The 18,504-nt window shown below is 39.8% G+C and overlaps 1 protein-coding gene across 3 annotated transcripts in view; it reads left to right on the forward strand.

The window, feature by feature from the left end:
- LOC122816976 (ubiquinol-cytochrome-c reductase complex assembly factor 1) overlaps positions 1-18,504 on the forward strand; it is a 1,543,629-nt gene that overhangs the window by 825,491 nt on the left and 699,634 nt on the right. The window lies entirely within an intron of this gene.

Consider the following 18,504-nt stretch of genomic DNA (forward strand, 5'->3'; position numbering starts at 1 on the left):
GACTTGAATGGTGAGGGGGGAATACCATGAGAATAGTAAATATAGCTGCTATGTTTGTGAGGATCAGGTTAGTAATACTTTGTCCATTTGTTTTCTAGTGGGTGATCGACAGGTTAGTCCAGAGAATGTTTATGAATTCTTAGAATTTTTGGGCATAGACTTCATTTTTTTTGTCTCCTCCAGTTAATCGTCTGGTAATTAGTCTCATTGTGATTTCGTATCTGTTTATAAGAAGTTCATCCAGAATATTTAATTTATTACAGTTCTCAAAGGACAGAGAGTCATTGTGTAGCAAGCTATGATCTGATAATCAATCTTATTTAGTATGATTCTGATCCCAATAAGTCCTGCTTTTGGATCTTTCAATCTGTCTCATGGTAATGTGGTCATTAACAAATATTGCTATGCCACCACAATTTCCCTCCGGTCTAAAAGCATTGTATGTGCAAAACCCAGGTATATGGTGAATGCTGTCTGAGCATTTGAGCCAGGTTTTGGTAACAAATTACAGATGAATGTGCTCCTGATGCAAGAGGGCCTAAAGGTCAGGTAACTTATTTAGATTCCTATCACTTAACCGAGCCACCTTGATGTGGTCTTGTGCTTGATTGTTTTGCTAGTTTTTTTAGGTGGTTCATCAGCTGGACCATGCCTAAAAGACACTTTGTGGGCACCAAGGGCTTTCACCAGCATATATTAGAAGCCTTGGAATCAATGGGTGCAATCTGTCCCTTGCAAAGCAATGTCAGTTGTCATGCATCTCCTTCCCATGCTGACATAATGGATTCTCCTAAAATGGCACTGACTAGCTAATTGTGTCATTTTTCCTTTGTACTTTGGTTTCATTCTTAATGAATGACTGGTTCCAGTCAATGCCAATATCTTTCCTGTATTTTGTAACATGTAAAGAAAGTTCTGAATGTCATTCTGGCAGTTGTCTCTAGTCGTTTACCTATACATGGACCCACCACTGTGACATCATATTTTTCTGGTTTAAGGTCTTTGAGGGCCCATAAAATGGCTGCTGTAGTGGCTTCTTAAAGAAAGCTCATTGTCACCCTATTTTTATCTAGCTTTGTAAGAGTAAAATTGGTATGTATGACTGTGGAGTTACTAATCACTAGTACATTTTTATTTTTGTGCCTTGAGTGTATTGATGCAGTGGATTTGGGAGATTCTGATACCTGGTAGCTTTTGGCTTTATTTAGACCAGCATGTGTTGTGTTTAGTTTATTTACACTTGGCCCTTTTCTTAATGGGCTTGGAAGGCTTGGCCAAGAACTTCTTGACAGTCTCAGAGTACCATAATTTACAGTTAGTTGATGTAGAAATGCTTTGTGTGCTGCTCACAGGATGTGTTTGATTGTGAGAGAGTGGCTACCAGTTTAGTACTTGCATCTCTCACAATTAGAGTCAAACTGAGCAGTAACTCATTGTGAGCATCAGGCATTTGACTAGATTGTTCACCCTCCATTTAAGTTCAAGGCACACACTAAAAGTGGCTCTATAATAACCCCTGGTTTGTAGTAATTAATATAAAAATAAATCCATGGAGTAAATTGTTTAGCACTGTAACAGCTTTTAAACTTTCTTGAGAATAACTTCTAAAATTTGGTCAAATTGCTTCTGGTTATAGGATTTAATGTAAAATAAACAATTGTAGATTGCACTTGGTACTAAAAACTGCAGTTATCATTACTTAAAATTATTTAATAGTAGAATTTGAATGAAGCAGTAAACAGATGACAAAACAATTTTTATACATAACTGCTGCTTGTACAACCCACTAAGTTGCACATGTGCTTTTTCTTTAGTAAGCTCCACCTCTGTAAAATCTTAGAATGTGTATGTGTAAATGTAACTACTGTTTGTGTATAAATGTCTGTATGTACCTCACCAGACACCTGCAGCAGCTGGAGAGACCTCAGAGGTTTCTCTCCAAGAAAATTCAGGGCCTTCAACACATGACCTACATGGACAGACTGAAGGGCCCTGTCCCTGTACTCTGTATGTTATAGGCTGCTTAGAGGTGACTTGTGCCTGGCCTGCAGAGCAGTCTCGGACCCTGACCTAATGTAAATGCTGCACATCCGCAAGTCAAATGGTTCAAGATTCACTTGCTCTAGAGATCTTAACCTAGCCTGTGACATTAACAGGATATGCTGGAGAGACAGATGTCTCCCAGAGGTTGCTGCTACTCTGCAACAGACTCCCAATTTACGTAAAACAGAGTTCCTCAATGACCCTATTTAAGTGCAACTTAGACAACTGGATGGGCAATCGTAAATTTACCCCAGGGGTGTCACCTATGTCCTTCTTGGAGAAGGGCAATTGGTGCTGATCATACACTCATGCTGCAAATATAGACCATACAGCTTGGTCAGTAAGGGAACAAGGGTATAACATGACTAGGCTTGTAAAGACCCTAGGGCCAATAGCCTAGTAACCTCCTACGAACTACTGTTTATGTATAAATCTAAATAGAAATGTAACAACTCTGAGTTTGACTGAAACCTAGTGTAATGCAATACAAGCAAATGGAGCTTTTCTGTCAGGGCATCTGCTGAAAATGGGTATTACTCAGTTGTACTTTCCTGGTAAACAAAGTCAAATAAATAATCTACTCTAATTGGCTTATAATCGCAAATTAAGGGGCTACATGTGGGGTTGTTCAGTATATAGGGTTTGTAGGCAAGTAATTGAAGCTGAAGGTACCTGCATTTGTCAAATGCAGTGTTGTGTGGTGCTTTATGAATCTGTGCCCATTGCAGTTAACTAAGAAGAGAAACAAAAAAAAAAGGGCAATACAGAAACAGCCAATACTACCTACCTTAAACAAGTCAGGAAGGGTGAATCAAGCAGCAATATCTTCATGAAAACACAGTAAACCAAAATGAGGTGTAGTATGTCCAGAAGAAGTCCGCATCATATCCTCTATTTGTCAGTGTTTAATAAAACTAAACTTGATGTTCACTACATCCAAAATATAAAACAAAATCAAATAAATGACCCTAGGTTAAGTGCTTTTGTCGTGTGCAATTCAACATGGACTTCTTCAGAGCCTAGTAATCTGTAAAGGAAACAGTTTTGTATAGCATCCAGATGAAAGTGCCAAATAATCATTTGATATTGTTAAATATAAATATAACAACTGTGTTCAATCATAAAACTTTGTATGCATATAAATTGCTAAATGTGCAAGAGTCTATATGTATGAGAGTATCAAAATATTCACCAAAAACAGTCTTTAAAAACCCTCCTCAAAGTGTAAACAGTTAATTTATAAAGAACTCCAACATAAATCCTTAATAAACTGGTAGATACAATTAATAAATAAAAGAAAGTACATCCTGTATAAGTGAATGAATGTAAAATGGCAAATGCAGGTGGTGTAAATACTGCTTGTAGCTGCCTAGTTCCTGTAGCTTTCAGGAGACATTCTTTGACACTTCACAATTGCAGATTAGTGAATGCATTTAGTGGGTTTGTATGCTTATTTTGACTATAGATGGCAGTTCTGTAAAGTTCTCAATTTCTGTCTTCTGGCCTCTCTGTGAGGACTTGTCGGCCTACACTTGGCAGAACAGCTCTCACAGTACTATTTCTCTATCTAAGGGGGTGGGGACCATTTAACAAGTGGCCCATGGGTTTATATTTGTTGTTCACCCTAGTCTTGGACTTTTTTTTCTTTTCAGTATGTCCTCTGAGGAGCTACATCTATCTAAGAAGGACAAGAGAGTCTGTTTTCCTGCTGTTTGTATAAAAATTTCTTCTACGAGTTAATGTACGCAACCTACAAATTTCATTCCATGGTAACACACACACTTGGATGATTAATCTTTATCAGATTCAGATACTCATCCCTTGAAGAGCAAAATATGTGCTTTGTCATAATTTTACCTAGACTCAATACCATAGCTTAAACTTTAGCTTTTTCATATATATATATATATATATATATATCTATATGTGTGTGTGTGTGTGTGTGTGTCTATGTATATGTAAGAAGTTAGGATTCCGCCTTTTTCCATAAACCCTGATTCATGTCCATGCAGAAAAACAGACAATTGGCTCATCATCATCTCTATGCTAGTATATTATCTGACATTATGAAATGTGTGTAAAATGCTGTTTGCATGATTGTATTGGGCTTGTGTTTATTAAAAAGATAGATGTCCTTCAAGAATGCAACTGCAGTCCTGACATATGGGTTGTCCTGCCTCAGGCAGCCCTTCGGTCGGCCGGATTCCAAAGTCTGGGTCTGGCGTCGGCTGAGGTCGCCTCCTCCCCGACGTCAGAGCAGCTGGAGTATAAATGCATCTGCCGACGCCATCTTCTTCAGTCTTTCTTGCCGCGCGGTGCCCGAAGCAGAAGCAGTTCGCAAGTGCCGGTCGGTCAGCTCCTGTGTTTTCAGTTACCGAAGTCACCTAAAAGCTAAGTACCCCATTGGGGAACATTTTTTCTTGCCTCAGCCAATGTCAGAAAAAATTGAAAAAGTTAATAATTGTTTGTCTTGTGGTAAACAAATACCTCATAAGGACTTCCATTCTTACTGCCTCCCTTGCCTGGGCCCAGACCACGACGTCTCGGCCTGTGCTGCCTGTGCTTGCTTTAATAAGCGCACACTCAGGCGCCGGGCAGAATTTGCCGAAGACTTTTTTGGCGAATCTTTTGCTTATATCATGCCGTCGGAACAACCGGCAGCACAATCTACCAAAAAACGTAAGGACCGGGACCGACATCCTCTGCCCGCGTCTTCCACCGATACCACACCTAAGCCCTCCATGAGTGCTTCGGTCCCTTCAGAAGTGGTAATTCTACCGCCCCAGGCCGACGACACCGCTTTAACGCGTTCTTCGGTCCCGGAGATTTCAACGGTGCCAGTTGTTGATTTTCCTCCAGAAACCGAAGCTCTGGATTTACCCGACACCATTCCTGTGGACAAGGTTACCCCTGCACGTGGGGCAGCTAGGCCTCCGGTATCCATGTCCATCAAGGCCTTTGCACGTGCTAAGGCTGCCAGCCAGGCCAAGGCCCATCCTAAGCGTACTGCTCAGGACCCCTCTTCTGATAGAGAGATCATGACTCTTGCTGCAGATCTAATCTCTCTTATCAGGGGTTCTCAGCCGCCTGCAGATAAAAGGCGTAGAACTGAGCAGACAGACACCCTCTCTTCAGATGAAGCCTCTGGGGATTCAGAGCACTCAGACGCCCAGGAAGAATCCTTCCAGGCCTATGAGGATTCGGATGCTGAGGATTCAATTCCCTCTGCCTCCCCTCCAGAGGGTATTTCTTTTGGTGAAGTTCTCCACTCCATGAGAGAACATTTTCAGTGGCAGGGTCAGGAATTCTCTGACTCCAGGAAGAGGCTACGTACCTTCCTTAAGCTACCCCAACACAGACCTTTAGCTATTCCTCCAGTGTTGGATGTCCTTGATGTATACTCAGACTCCAGTGCTTCGCCTGATTCCCTCCCTCCTGCTCCTGTCAAACCTGACAGATATTACAGGGTCCCTGAAACCCATAAGCATCTCTTTAAGGCCCACTCTGTGGATTTAGAGACTATTTCACAGGGCCCCAAGGCAGTGGCTATTTCCTCGGCCAAAAACCCTCTGCCCGCTGACAGGGAAGCTAGGTCCCTGGAGAGATGGGGCAAAAAAGTTTATACCTCTTCCACCCTTGCCATGAGGTCTCTCAACTGCCTTTTTCATATGTTTCAGTACCAGGATTACTTAATGGATGATTTGCAGAAAAAGTTAGCCTCTCCTGAGCCTATAGATAGAAAGGCATTGCAGGATTTGGTTCATAACACTCAGCAGGTTAGCAATCATTTTCTACAGTGTGGTTATGATGCATTGGAAGCTTCATGTAGGGCAGCCATGACAGGGACCGTTATACGTAGACATGCTTGGTTGAAAGAACAGCCACTGCCAGACCATGTTAAAGTTAAGCTCCTGGATGCACCTCTGGAAAAACAGAAGCTTTTTGGTGCTAATGCACAGGATGTCTTGAAGTCTATTGAGGAAAAGGCAAAATCAGTACAGACTGTCAAGGATTTCCTCCAGGTTCAGCCTCCCAGATTCAGCAGGAATTGGCCTTCTAAGAAATGGTCCTTTCCAGACTCAGACAAGTTTCAAAGGGGAAAGAACAGGCGTGCTCGAGGTAGAGGGCAATACCGAGGCTCCTACAGGGGCCGCCAATGGCAACCATCAAATCAAAGAAGTGGCGCAGGGAGTTCACCTGCACCACAGGGACAATCACAATGACTCTACTCTCACTCCGCCTACCAAGGCTCAAAGAGAAGCACCTCTAGGCGGAAAATTATCCTTATTCTCAAAGAACTGGCACATTTTAACCAAGGACAAATGGATTCTGGACATAATAGACAGAGGTTACAGGTTCCACTTCCACACCTTACCCACGAGACAAGGCATGCCAAACCTGCCACAAAATCAAAGGGCAGAGGCTCTCTTACAAGTTGCAAAGCTGTTACAAATAAAAGCTATAGAAAAGGTTCCTCCTCAGGAACAAGGCCAGGGATTCTATTCAAGACTGTTCCTTGTTCCAAGAAAAGAAAAACAATGGAGGCCTATACTGGACTTGTCTATTCTAAACACCTTTCTCATTGTGCCAAAATTCAAAATGCTGACGTTACAGCAACTCCTTCCCATGCTAGGCAAGGGGTCTTGGCTGGTTACTCTGGACCTCAAGGAGGCATACCTGCATGTCCCAGTCAGACACAGCTGCAGAAGATATCTCAGATTTCTTGCAGGAACAGAGCATTATCAATTCTCAGCATTGCCATTTGGCTTATCTACTGCGCCCAGAGTATTCACGAAATGCCTGGCATCAGTAGTTGCACATTGCAGACTCCAGGAGATTCAAATATACCCTTACCTGGACGACTGTCTCATACAAGCAGACAGCAAACAAACATTGATAAAAAACTTGGACTATGTCATTCAGTTGCTACAGGCTTTGGGATACACAGTCAACATTCAAAAATCAAGACTATTACCATCCCAAAAGATTATTTTTCTAGGAGCAAAACTGGACACACAATCACAAATGGCTTTCCTCACAGAGGAGAAACAACAGCATTTACCAGATTACTTCAAAAGCCTAGCAAAACTTACCCAGCTGACCGCAAGGAAGATCCTGCAGGCCCTGGGTTTCATGGCATCTTGCATCCTTCTGATCCCTCTGGCAAGACTACACATGAGAAAGCTACAATGGTACCTAAAAAGCTTATGGTCTCAACACAGCCACAACCTAGAAGACGTAATACCACTCATTCCATGCCTGCAAAGGGAATTTTTGTGGTGGGCTCAAGCAAGCCATTTAAACCAAGGCATGCCCTTCAACAAAGTTCAAGCAAGTCAAACCATTACAACAGACACCTCAGATCATGGATGGGGGGCGCACATGGAGGACAGATGCATTCAAGGTCAGTGGACTCCCACGGAAATGCCTCTGCACATAAATCAAAAAGAGATGTTGGCAGTGATGCATGCAATAGAAGCCTTTGGAAAATCTCTTCAACAAGGCCATCTGCTAATAAGGACAGACAACACCACTGTCATGTGGTATATAAACAAACAAGGAGGCACTCACTCGTATCCCCTCTGCAGACTAACAATGGCTCTTTGGGAAAAGTCCCTGAAACTGAACATCCATTTGCAATCCCAGTTTGTTCTGGGCAAGGACAATGTTCTGGCAGACAGGTTGAGCAGAAATTTCGTGGATCCACACGAATGGATGCTGCATTCACACATTTTCTCACAAATAACTGCATGGGGAAGACTGGACATAGATCTATTTGCTTCTCATCTCAATCACCACCTGGACAGGTTCTGCTCAAGGACACACCATCCTCTAGCCTGGAGAACGGATGCTCGCTCCTTCAGCTGGAATACCCTAAAAATCTAAGGTGTTACTGAAGATCAAAGCAGAGCAACCAAAAGGAATATTGATAGCTCCAGACTGGCAGCATTGGTATCCTTTGCTACTGAGCATAACTCGCACCAAACCGTGGCCCTTGCCCCAATGGCCTCTGTTCCTAACTCAACACAATTACAGGACTGTTCATCAAAACCTGCAAACATTACAACTGACAGCTTGGAGAGGGTTCCATGACTTTGTCCCATGTCCCCCTCTCCGAAAAGGTTCAGGAAATCTTGCTGGAAGCACGCACACCTTCCACCAGAAAAACCTATTCGGCCAAGTGGAAGAGATTCACAATCTGGAATGCCAAAAAGGGACAGGATGCTTCAGTGATGAGCATACCTCAGATATTAGAATACTTGGCAGAAATGTCTCATAATGGCCTCTCATATTCTTCCATTAAAATTCACGCTTCAGCAATCTCAGCAAATTACAACTGTGACCCACCTGTGTTTTCGCATCCCTTGCTAAGACGGTTTCTTAGAGGGATAAAGAATATCAAACCTCCCAGAAAACCACCAGTTCCTGCATGGGACCTCAACTACGTCTTGGAAAAATTAACTCTTCCTCCTTTTGAACCAGCAGCATCTTCAGAAATGCGATTTCTCTCCTGGAAAACGGTCTTCCTGTTGGCAGTTACCTCAGCAAGAAGAGTCTCGGAGATACAGGCCCTCATGGCAGTACCTCCCTTTCTCATTTTCCATCAGGACAGAGTTTCTCTAAGGACCAATCCTTCATTCATGCTAAAAGTGATATCCAGGGAGTCTCTAAATCGAGCAATTCGCCTGCCTACTTTCTTTCCCAATCCCCAAAATAAGGGGGAAAAGCTGCTGCATACTTTAAACATACACAGACAATTACGCTACTACTTGGACAGAACAAAGATCACCAGGAAGTCTGACCAACTATTTGTAGCCTATGCTGCCAGAGTGCAAGGAAAGGCAGTCTCCAAACAAACAATTTCAAAATGGATTGGACACTGCATCAGATTCTGTTACTCCTTCCATGGAAAGGGTGTGCCAGCCAATATTAGACCACACTCAACCAGAGCTATAGCCACATCCACAGCCTTTCTAAGAGGAGTGGCTACAAAGGACATTCTAGAGGCTGCTACATGGAGCTCCGTGCATACATTTACCAGACACTACAACCTGCCTTTATACTCCAGATCCCGAGCAGGCTTTGCTTCTGCAGTCCTGCAGGGTATTTTAGCTACACCATCCCTTGCTTAGATCCTACCACCCCCAGCTTGACTATGGTATTCAACCCATATGTCAGGACTGCAGTTGCATTCTTGAAGGACATAGTACAGTTTTGTACCTACCATAAATGTAGATGTCCGATAGATATGCAACTGCAGTCAGGTTTTCCCTCCCTCCTACCCCTCTGTTTTTTTCCCTTGGGTCCTTTCCCCCTCTCCTATTTAGCTGGGGATATCTGTTGTGGTGTATCTGTTTATTACTGTTGTGCATGTCTGGAAATTTTTGCTTATCCATTCACAAAATTTAGCCTTCCTTGGAGGGCACCTGGCATCTGGGGCAAGAAAGACTGAAGAAGATGGCGTCGGCGGATGCCTTTATACTCCAGCCGCTCTGACGTCGGGGAGGAGGCGACATCAGCCGACGCCGGACCCAGACTTTGGAATCCGGCCGACCGAAGGGCTGCCTGAGGCAGGACAACCCATATGTCAGGACTGCAGTTGCATATCTATCAGACATCTACATTTATGGTAGGTACAAAACTGTACTTTTTCTGATTGTAAATGTGCATTTTGAATGAGGGGTTAACGAAGCTAGTTAAAAATTATTTATTATGTAATTGCTCGGTAGGCTTTATACAGTTAACAAAAAGTAAATATGTTAGACTTTAGAGTTTTGCATGTATTTTCTTGTATATTTATTGTGCCGGTCCACCACTGCAGGTTATACCAATGGTATCGCTTTCTGTGCAGTCTTGATTTGGCTATTTCTTTCCCCTGCTGTTTGCAGAACAGAATGGAACTGGTGTATGTGTGGAAATGTGATTACACATCTTTTCCAGAATTAGAACAGTTTTAAGATATGGTATTGGAATATTAAGGTATATTTTCTTGCTGGAGTCCATGTCAAGTCTTGGTGACATCTCCCTGAGTGTGTATGACTACACGATTGACTGTTTTTGGTCATGTCATTCTTCCATGAGCTTGTAACAAGCTTTAATACTTTGTAGTTAAAATTTCTGTTGTTCTTTGGGAACATCCTTCGTATAAAGTCTACAGTTATTCTGTTGCCCCTTGTTCATGAGGTAAGTTTTATATATGAGAAAGTTAATTTGCAGGTGTGGCTTGCTGTCTATAAATAGTCTGTTAATGAAAAGTGTTCTTTGTAGTTGCAAGCCTGTTTCTTAAATCACGTGCAGCTGCAAGTTAGGTACTGAAGTTAAGATTACTTGCATGTACTTGTTGAGATCTGCAATCTGCTGTTATTTCAAGAAAGTTTTGACAGTGTTTGTTCTGTCAAGAGTTGTGCTAGCCATTCTTCTACACCTGACACAGTTAGGGTTTAGCTGTCAGCATTTGTAAGCTTATTCCTTTGTGAGGCTCCATTAAGGTAACCAAACAGAGCAACTATTTAAAATACAACATAATGTAGATTTTCTTGAAAATTTCATTCATTATGTTTGCTTTCCATTTTTGTAGTACTGACAATTCTGAGTTGTGTTGCTGTTAAATATTTTCAAATAAGATGGGGCATCTCTTTGTATACAGGTACATGTGCCTTTCATTCCATTTCTCTTCCTTTAACTTGCTGTTTTTCCATCAGCCTTGTGACGACATGGGCATAGTGTTCCACATTTTAGCTACGTAGTTACCATGGAGAGAGTTGCTATGGGACTTGTGTGCAGATTTTACTTGTGCAAGTTGTCGATCTGAAAACAGGAGGTGTGTGAGGAATTATACCAATGTAAGTAGGATGGATGAGGGAGGGAGAGGCAAAACTTGGGAACTGTAGGATTTTGTGCTTTTTTTTTTTTTTTTTTTAAAACACATTTTATTTATTTTGCTAAGTACAATAGAAATAATAAAAAGAAAATATGCAACTACCACAAATATTCAGCTGTGAACAAGCCTTAATACATCAATGGTTGAAAAATCATAACCTATATACATACGTGCCAATATATATCGGAAAGGAGAAAGAAAAAAAAAAAACGATACTAGGTATAGTGCTGTATAAAATGAAAACTCCAAATGTTGAGTTTTAACCGGTAGTATAGACATAACATCTATCTTATCATGATATCCCATCTATCTTATGATATCCCATCTATCTTGCCAACTATCAAAGAAATGAAGGGAGTTTAAGAAGCAAACAATGGATAACCTTTTTACTCAGAAACACCCCGGAGAAACAATCCCCTTTACAAATAAATCTGTTTAGGACACACGTAATGAGTAAGGGGTAAAACTAATTATACAAGTGGTGTTCAGGATTAGTCAGTTAAAAGGAGAAAAATAAAGTCCCATAATTCTTGATATGCTATTCATTTGTGGGGATCAATTATTATCAGTTTTTGGGAAGTAATATACTTGATTGCCAAATTTTTAGAGTCCCTCCATGTCAATTTAGAGTGATCAGTCCAGTGTTTAGTAATATAGAATTTTATTAGAAGACAGAGTGTGATTAGAGCCCTAAGTTTCAACTTGGGTATTTTAAGACTGGTGGTGTGTAGTAAGGCCATCTCCCAGGACAAGGTGGATTTATGATGCCCCATTTTATCTAGCCTTACTTTGAGAGAACACCAGATACTGTGAGAGTATCTGCAAAACCATAAGATGTGGATAATATCAGCTTGGGGAGAGGAACAACAGGAGCAAGAAGGAGAGACATTCGGGTTAAATTTATTCAAACGAGCTGGAGTTAAATATAAGTTATTGGTAATCATGAATTGTGTGTACATGAGTTTTTAAATGGAGAATACTTAAGGGTAAGTTTTATTGATAGTCTTCTGTTGTAGAGTTAAGTTGGCACTCTGTTGATCCCAGTACTCTGCAAACAAAATTTTCCCTTGATTCAGAGATGCAGAAAAGGCCTTGTAGGCTTTAGAAGTCATGTGTTTTTTACTCATTAAGTTTTGTATTAAATCTGCTACTCTATTATGGTCTGCTTCAAAGCTTGGGTAGCTGTCAAGAAAGGATGAAGTGAATTCCCTTAGTTGTCTTAAAATAGTGACATATTTTTTGGGCAATGTCCAAGTATCCCTAAGGTCTGTTAGTGAAAGGTGTTTAAGTTTGTGTATATCCCATAAAGTTAAATCCCTAATGAATGAGTAGTTAGTTAAATTGATCATTTTACCACCCATCATTAAGTTTGGGTTAAGATGAATAGGTTGAAATATTAAAAGGGCATTACTCAGATTAAGAGACTGGAAGAGCTCCTGTATAGTCTTAACTAATCCTTTTAGTGAGTGATGTAATTTTAGTTTCTTAAGGTTAGCTTTATTTAAGAAAGGCAAGGCTGCAGGGTTAAAGTCATGTTTAAGAGCATAGTTATACCACATTTTAATCCATAAGGGGGTACGGGTAGGCGAGTTCGGACGATGGCTAGCAATAGTAAGTATCCGATTTGCGTGGATAATTCTGTAGTATAATAAGAGATCAGGCAATGCTAATCCCCCCTAATGATTTGGATAGAGTAAGCCTTTGGTATGAAATCCTAACAGATTTAGGGTGCCAAATGAATTTTGCAAGAGCTTTATGAATTCTGTTGAAAAAAAAGGTTGAAACCGTAGATAAAGAAGAATTAAGATGATAAAGTATTTTCGGGAGTATATTCATTTTAATAATGGAAATTTTTGTTAGCATTGGAAGTTTTAAGTGTTGCCATCTTGACATGTCTTGGGAGATGGAGGACCAGATTTTAGGTAAGTTAGTTTGTAGAAGGGAAAGAGAAGAGTGATCATAACAAACTCCTAGATATTTTAAAGAATAGTCTAAATGAAAAGCAAATTCAGGGAATAAGTGTTGTTTATGAGCTAGGGGATTAATCGGGAAAATAAAGGATTTGTTTTGGTTTATTTGGTAATCTGAAATAGAGGTGAAAGAGTGTAAAGCTTTAATGATCTTTTTGGTGTCAGACATAGATACGAAGTTCAAAATAAAGATTTAGATCATCAGCAAAGGCTGTAAAGCTGATGTTGGTGTTAAAATTCTAGGGATTGAATGATAGGTTTTTTTCAATATAAGCAGGAAAAAGGTTTCTAAATATAAATTGAATAGTAAGGGAGATAAAGGGCATCCTTGTCTAGTGCCGTTTGTGATTTTTATCGGTTGTGAGTCTTGTTTATTTATATATAGACGAGTGTATGCACTATTATACAGTATTTTGATCCAGTTAATAAATTCAGGAGGAATATCAAATCTCGATAGGACTAAAAACAGAAAATTCCAGTTTACCCGATCAAATGCTTTGCAAGCATCTAGTATCAGAGCATATCTAGGGTTTTTATCTTTCTTGGTGAGGTTAATTATAGTTTCCAACGTCAAGGTGTTGTCCCATGTATGTCTGTTAGGCATAAAGCCCGCCTGCTCTGAAGAAATCAGGCCATGCATTGTTTGTCTGTTCGCTAAAACAGCTGAGAGAATTTTTATCTCTGTATTCATAAGGGAGATGGGCCTATAGTTATTTACGTTAGCTTTATCCAAGGTATTTTTGGGAATTAGTATAGTTTTCGAATAGTTAATGTACCGGTCTGTTATGCCTTTATTAGCAATAGATTCAAAGAGTTTGAGTAAAATGGAAGCAAGGATGTTTTTAAATATTTTGTAGAAATCAGATGAATAGCCATCTAGTCCTGGAGCCTTACCACACTTGAGATTGTCAATGACTTTGATAATTTCTGGTAAAGTAATCGGGGCAGGTAAAAGGCATTTCTGGGAGTCATTTAATTTAGGAAAGGTAAGTTCGCTTAGGAATTTTTCCATCTCACTACATTTAGGTAGCGTGCTATTATTAGCATATACGTCTGAGTATATCTGGTGAAACAACTGTAAAATTTGAGCATCAGATTTATATATTGTGTTGTTATGAAAGATATATTTGATTCTGGGTGATTTGGGTATATTAAGTATTAGCCTAGCAAGGGCCTTAGACGGAGTTTGTAAGGATTCAGAGTATCTAGATATATGTACAGCAGTTCTTGTAGAGATATGATGGATTGGTGAAATTTGAACAGTTCTTTTTGTTTACGTTGCAGTTCTTTTTCAGTTTCTGAGGAGTAGTTCTTTTGCAGTCTATTATCCAAGGTCTTAATTTCTGTGGTTAAGTTAGATAATTTATCTTTATTCTGTTTCTGAATGAAGCTAGCTTTCCTAATAAGGATACCTCTAATCACCACTTTACACACCGCCAATCTAACATCAAAGGGGATATCCCTATCGTAGGAAGAAGAGAAAAATTCTTTTAAGGTATAGGTGATTTCTACGATTAATGATTGAATCTTTAGTAGGTTACTATTAAGGGACCAGTTGTATGCTTTATAAGATGAGGCCCGGTTGTAATCAAAGTCTAACTCTAGGGTTAATCTTGAATGATCAGAAAGGAATCTAGGTTCAATTGTAAGTTTAATCTGCCTTTTAGCTAAAGTGTTGGATATTAAGAAAAAGTCTATGTGGGACCAGGAGTGATGACATTTTGAGAAGTAGGTGAAAAAATTTTTTCCCCAAATCAGATAGGATCTATTAGGTCAAAATCCATTTTTAACTCTGATAGGGCTAGTGAGTCTTGAGTATTATAGATCTTAGACTTAGTAGAGCGGTCAATGTTAGGGTTTTGAACCATATTCCATTCCCCTCCTAAGATAATTAAGTGATTTGGAAACATGAGTAGAAAGCTATATATCTTCATGATAAACTCTAGTTGCACTGAGCAAGGTCCATAGAGGTTTAAAAAGAGTACAGGTTTATTTAGGTTATGTGATATACATGTAAAGTAGCACCACCTCCCTTCCTGATCAGCTCCTTTAGTCACAATCATAGGTTTAAAAGAATTTTTGACAGTAATTGCCACTCCCCTAGAGTTATGGCTGGTATCCGAGTGAATAATGTCAGCAATCCATTTTCTGTTTTTCTCTTTGACCTATTCTTCATCCAACATATGTGTTTCTTGCAAGAAGCAGAGATTTGAGCATGATTTATATAAAAGATGGAATACCAGTTTTCTCGTGGAATCCTCATATTCCAAGAGGAAATATTCCAAATTTTGTCTGAAAGCATTTGGAACAAATTTAAAGATATATAAAAGCATTGTTATATAGGGTAAATACTAGCATAAGAATAACAAAAGTATTATCAGTAGCAGCACTATATGTATTAAGGCACAAAAAAAAAAAAACCCTCAATACTAAACCCGTGCCTAGCCACATCACCTCTATCCTTGAGGGATAAAAATAGCAATAAGAACAATAATCTATCATATATTCAACAATTATTAGCAAAAAAAAAGAAAAAATGAACCAAGTATATTTACAAGTATTATACACCATATATCTAGTTACCAACAAGGCCATCTACAACCCTATTTATTTACTCCAAACAGCATCCCAAAATAGTAGAGATACCTGATACTAGAAAGGTCAAATAAAACTAAATAGACCCTGTACTTTTTAAGTAATCTCTAGTTAGAAAATTCAGGAAAAAACAGTATTGTTCACACACAAAGTTAACGAAGGTTCAAGACGGAATTATGAATTTACAATAGAGCAATTCAGTTAATAGTTGTGGTTCCTCCTGAGCCTTTACTAAAGTATTTGTAAAGGGGTATATTCGTGATCCAGCGGACAACCAGATCAACAAGATACAGCAGTTTCGATGAAATAGTTAATCTGACATTTCTAGACTGACACGCTTCAGTCAAGACAAGATGCAACCCAGTTTTGCCTTTAAGGGGTACAAGTTAATGACTTAGCAGCTCCGACCAGACAAGATAATAATAAGATGATTTTCTCATAATCTAAAGTACATCATCAGATTAATCTGCCAAATGAAGGTAAAGTTCTGAAATCAGGGATGAAGAAGAAATGCTTCTATCGAGATTAGTTGTTGGGAAAGAGTCAGGATGAAATCGGCAACATCTTTACAAAGCAATGAATCTAAAGCTTTTAGGTATCATTAATTACCGTAACTTTCAGATGTCAGCGTATTTTTTATTAAGCGCTTTCGACAACCCTCGAGCTGTGTCATCATTATCGGGCAACAGAGGATATGATTCATTCAACTTCCGGTTTTGGGAGTGCAATCCTTTAGATCACGGCTAGTTGCATATAGATCCCCCAAGCAACAGTAGCTCAATACATGTTCCTACCCTATTTGAAGGAGACTCAAAAAGATTAATTACATAAAGTCAAAAAAGTTTTCAAACATATGTAGACGTAGCGACCATGTTCTGGATTAGATCAACTGCAAAAATCCTCGGTAGGTGAAAAACGTTAGTTAAGTGCTTCCCCGAGTGGAAGGAACTGTACCGAAGCATTTCCTAAAAATAGAGTCTGCTTCTTTAGGTGAGGAGATATGGAACTTTGTTTCCACATATGTGAATGAGAGCAATGAGGGAAATTTCATTTGGAATTTAATTTTGCGGGAAATGAGGTCGGCACAGTAAGGGGAAAGCATACGTCGTTTTTCTCTCATTTCCAGGGGCAAATCTTGAGATATGACAATTTTTTGATTGCTCCAGGCAAAATGGTTTGTTTTCTAGACGGCTAGTAAGATAGTTTGTACATCTTGATAATTGAGTAATTTTGACATATACTGATCTCGGTGGTGTGTCAGTTTGTTGTTTCCATAAAGCTCTGTGCACTCTCTCTATGATGAATTTAGATGGGGAGCTAACATCATGACAAAGGTTGTTGAAAATTTGTGTAACAGAATCACGTATATGGTTTGGTTCATACTTTTCCGATAACCCTCTGATAATCAAGTTGTTTCTTCTACTCCTAGCCTCAAGGTCTACTAACTTTGTCTGCATCTCACTGATCATTTTGCCTTTTATTTGTAGTTGTTCTTTTATGTGGTCTACTTCGAATTCATTAGCTTTGGATCTACCTTCTACCAGATCTAGTCGATCGGCTATTTTATTAAGAGAGGAACCAAAGGAGCTCATTTTCATAGTCAATTCTTGTATTGCTGTTTGCAAGGGTAACAGAGCACTCTCTAACTCGTCCATTTGTAGCGCCCCTTTGGATTTCTGTTTAATTTGAGCTGGTGGTTGTTGACGATTTGGATGATCTAAGTCTCTCTGCTTCCTTTTCCGGGTATGTAGAAATAGCCAATAATTTAGATTTTGTAGTCTGAGAGTCCATAGCTTCAATTTCCTTTGGCATTGCTAGGATCGATTTTAAGCTCGTGGATGCTATCAGTTAGATTGGTACTGAAAGCTCAGGCCTCTATATTACCACGTGCAGCTTTGTTAGTTTGAATTGCTGGTCAAAAAACGAGCAAATTTAAAACATCAGGATCCTTAATTCAGATTAATAAGCCCTGAATATTCAACAGTAGGCTCAGGAAAATGCTTGTACAAGATCCTGGAACATAAAACTTAAGATAATAGGTTTAACCATATAAGTGTAGATGGAGCTGAACTTCAGGATTTTGTGCTTTTTTTAGCTGGTTAAATTTTAGAAGGTTTGTGAAATTAAGTTATTTCAGTTTTCTGAAAATAGTGCAGTGGTGAGTTTGGCTTGGTAGGTTGGTGGTGAATTTAGCTATTTTGTTGTATGATTGTTGTACTTTAGAGAGTTGGACAGATTACAAGACATTGAGGATAGAGGAAACAATATAGGGAGTGGAGTCGATTAAGTGGCTGTGGATTTCACTATATGGTATGATAAGTATGTTTTGGCTGTATGTAGTAGGCTTAATTGCTGGTTCATAGGTTGGTACTAGGCTATCAGCCCTAGGGCCTATACAAGCCTAGCCATAACAATTCCCTGGCTATTTCTTCCCACATTATTTACTTTCCTGGACCCCTGTCTAGCAGGGCGACTGACGTGATCCCTGGGGTGAATTTCCTTTCTCCCATCCAATCGTCAATGTTCCTCTTGAAGAGGTCCAAAGAGGCACTCTGCTTGACATGTATGGGCAATCTATTCCAGAGTCTGTGGAGTCTCTGGGTCAGGAACCTATCCCTCCAGCATGTTTTGTTTATTGTGATGACAAGGTTTAGATCCCTGGAGCGTGTAGCTCTGAGGGATTGGGATTTCTTTAAGTGTAGCATGTCCAACAGCTCTGGGTTTGACATGGCCTTGTATGTTAAGCAGAGATCGCCTCTGAGTAGACTATATGCGACAGAGTATAGCTGGAGGTTTTTAAGGCGGTCAGCATAGAGCATCTGCTTTAGGCCTGTGATTCTTTTAGTGAGGTATTTCTGAGGCCTTTCCAGTTGTTGCAGATGTCTTGAGAGGTACATACCAAATGGGGCGTTGTATTCTATAATGGGTCTAATGGATGAGTATAGTGGGACAATGACCTCCTTTTTTCTGGATGAAAAGCCCTTTGTGATGAGGTGTGCCACATAGAAGGATTTC

The sequence above is a fragment of the Protopterus annectens genome, chromosome 12.part0 (assembly GCF_019279795.1).
Source record: "Protopterus annectens isolate FY-2018-M chromosome 12.part0, PAN1.0, whole genome shotgun sequence".
In the NCBI taxonomy this organism is placed as follows: domain Eukaryota; kingdom Metazoa; phylum Chordata; order Ceratodontiformes; family Protopteridae; genus Protopterus; species Protopterus annectens.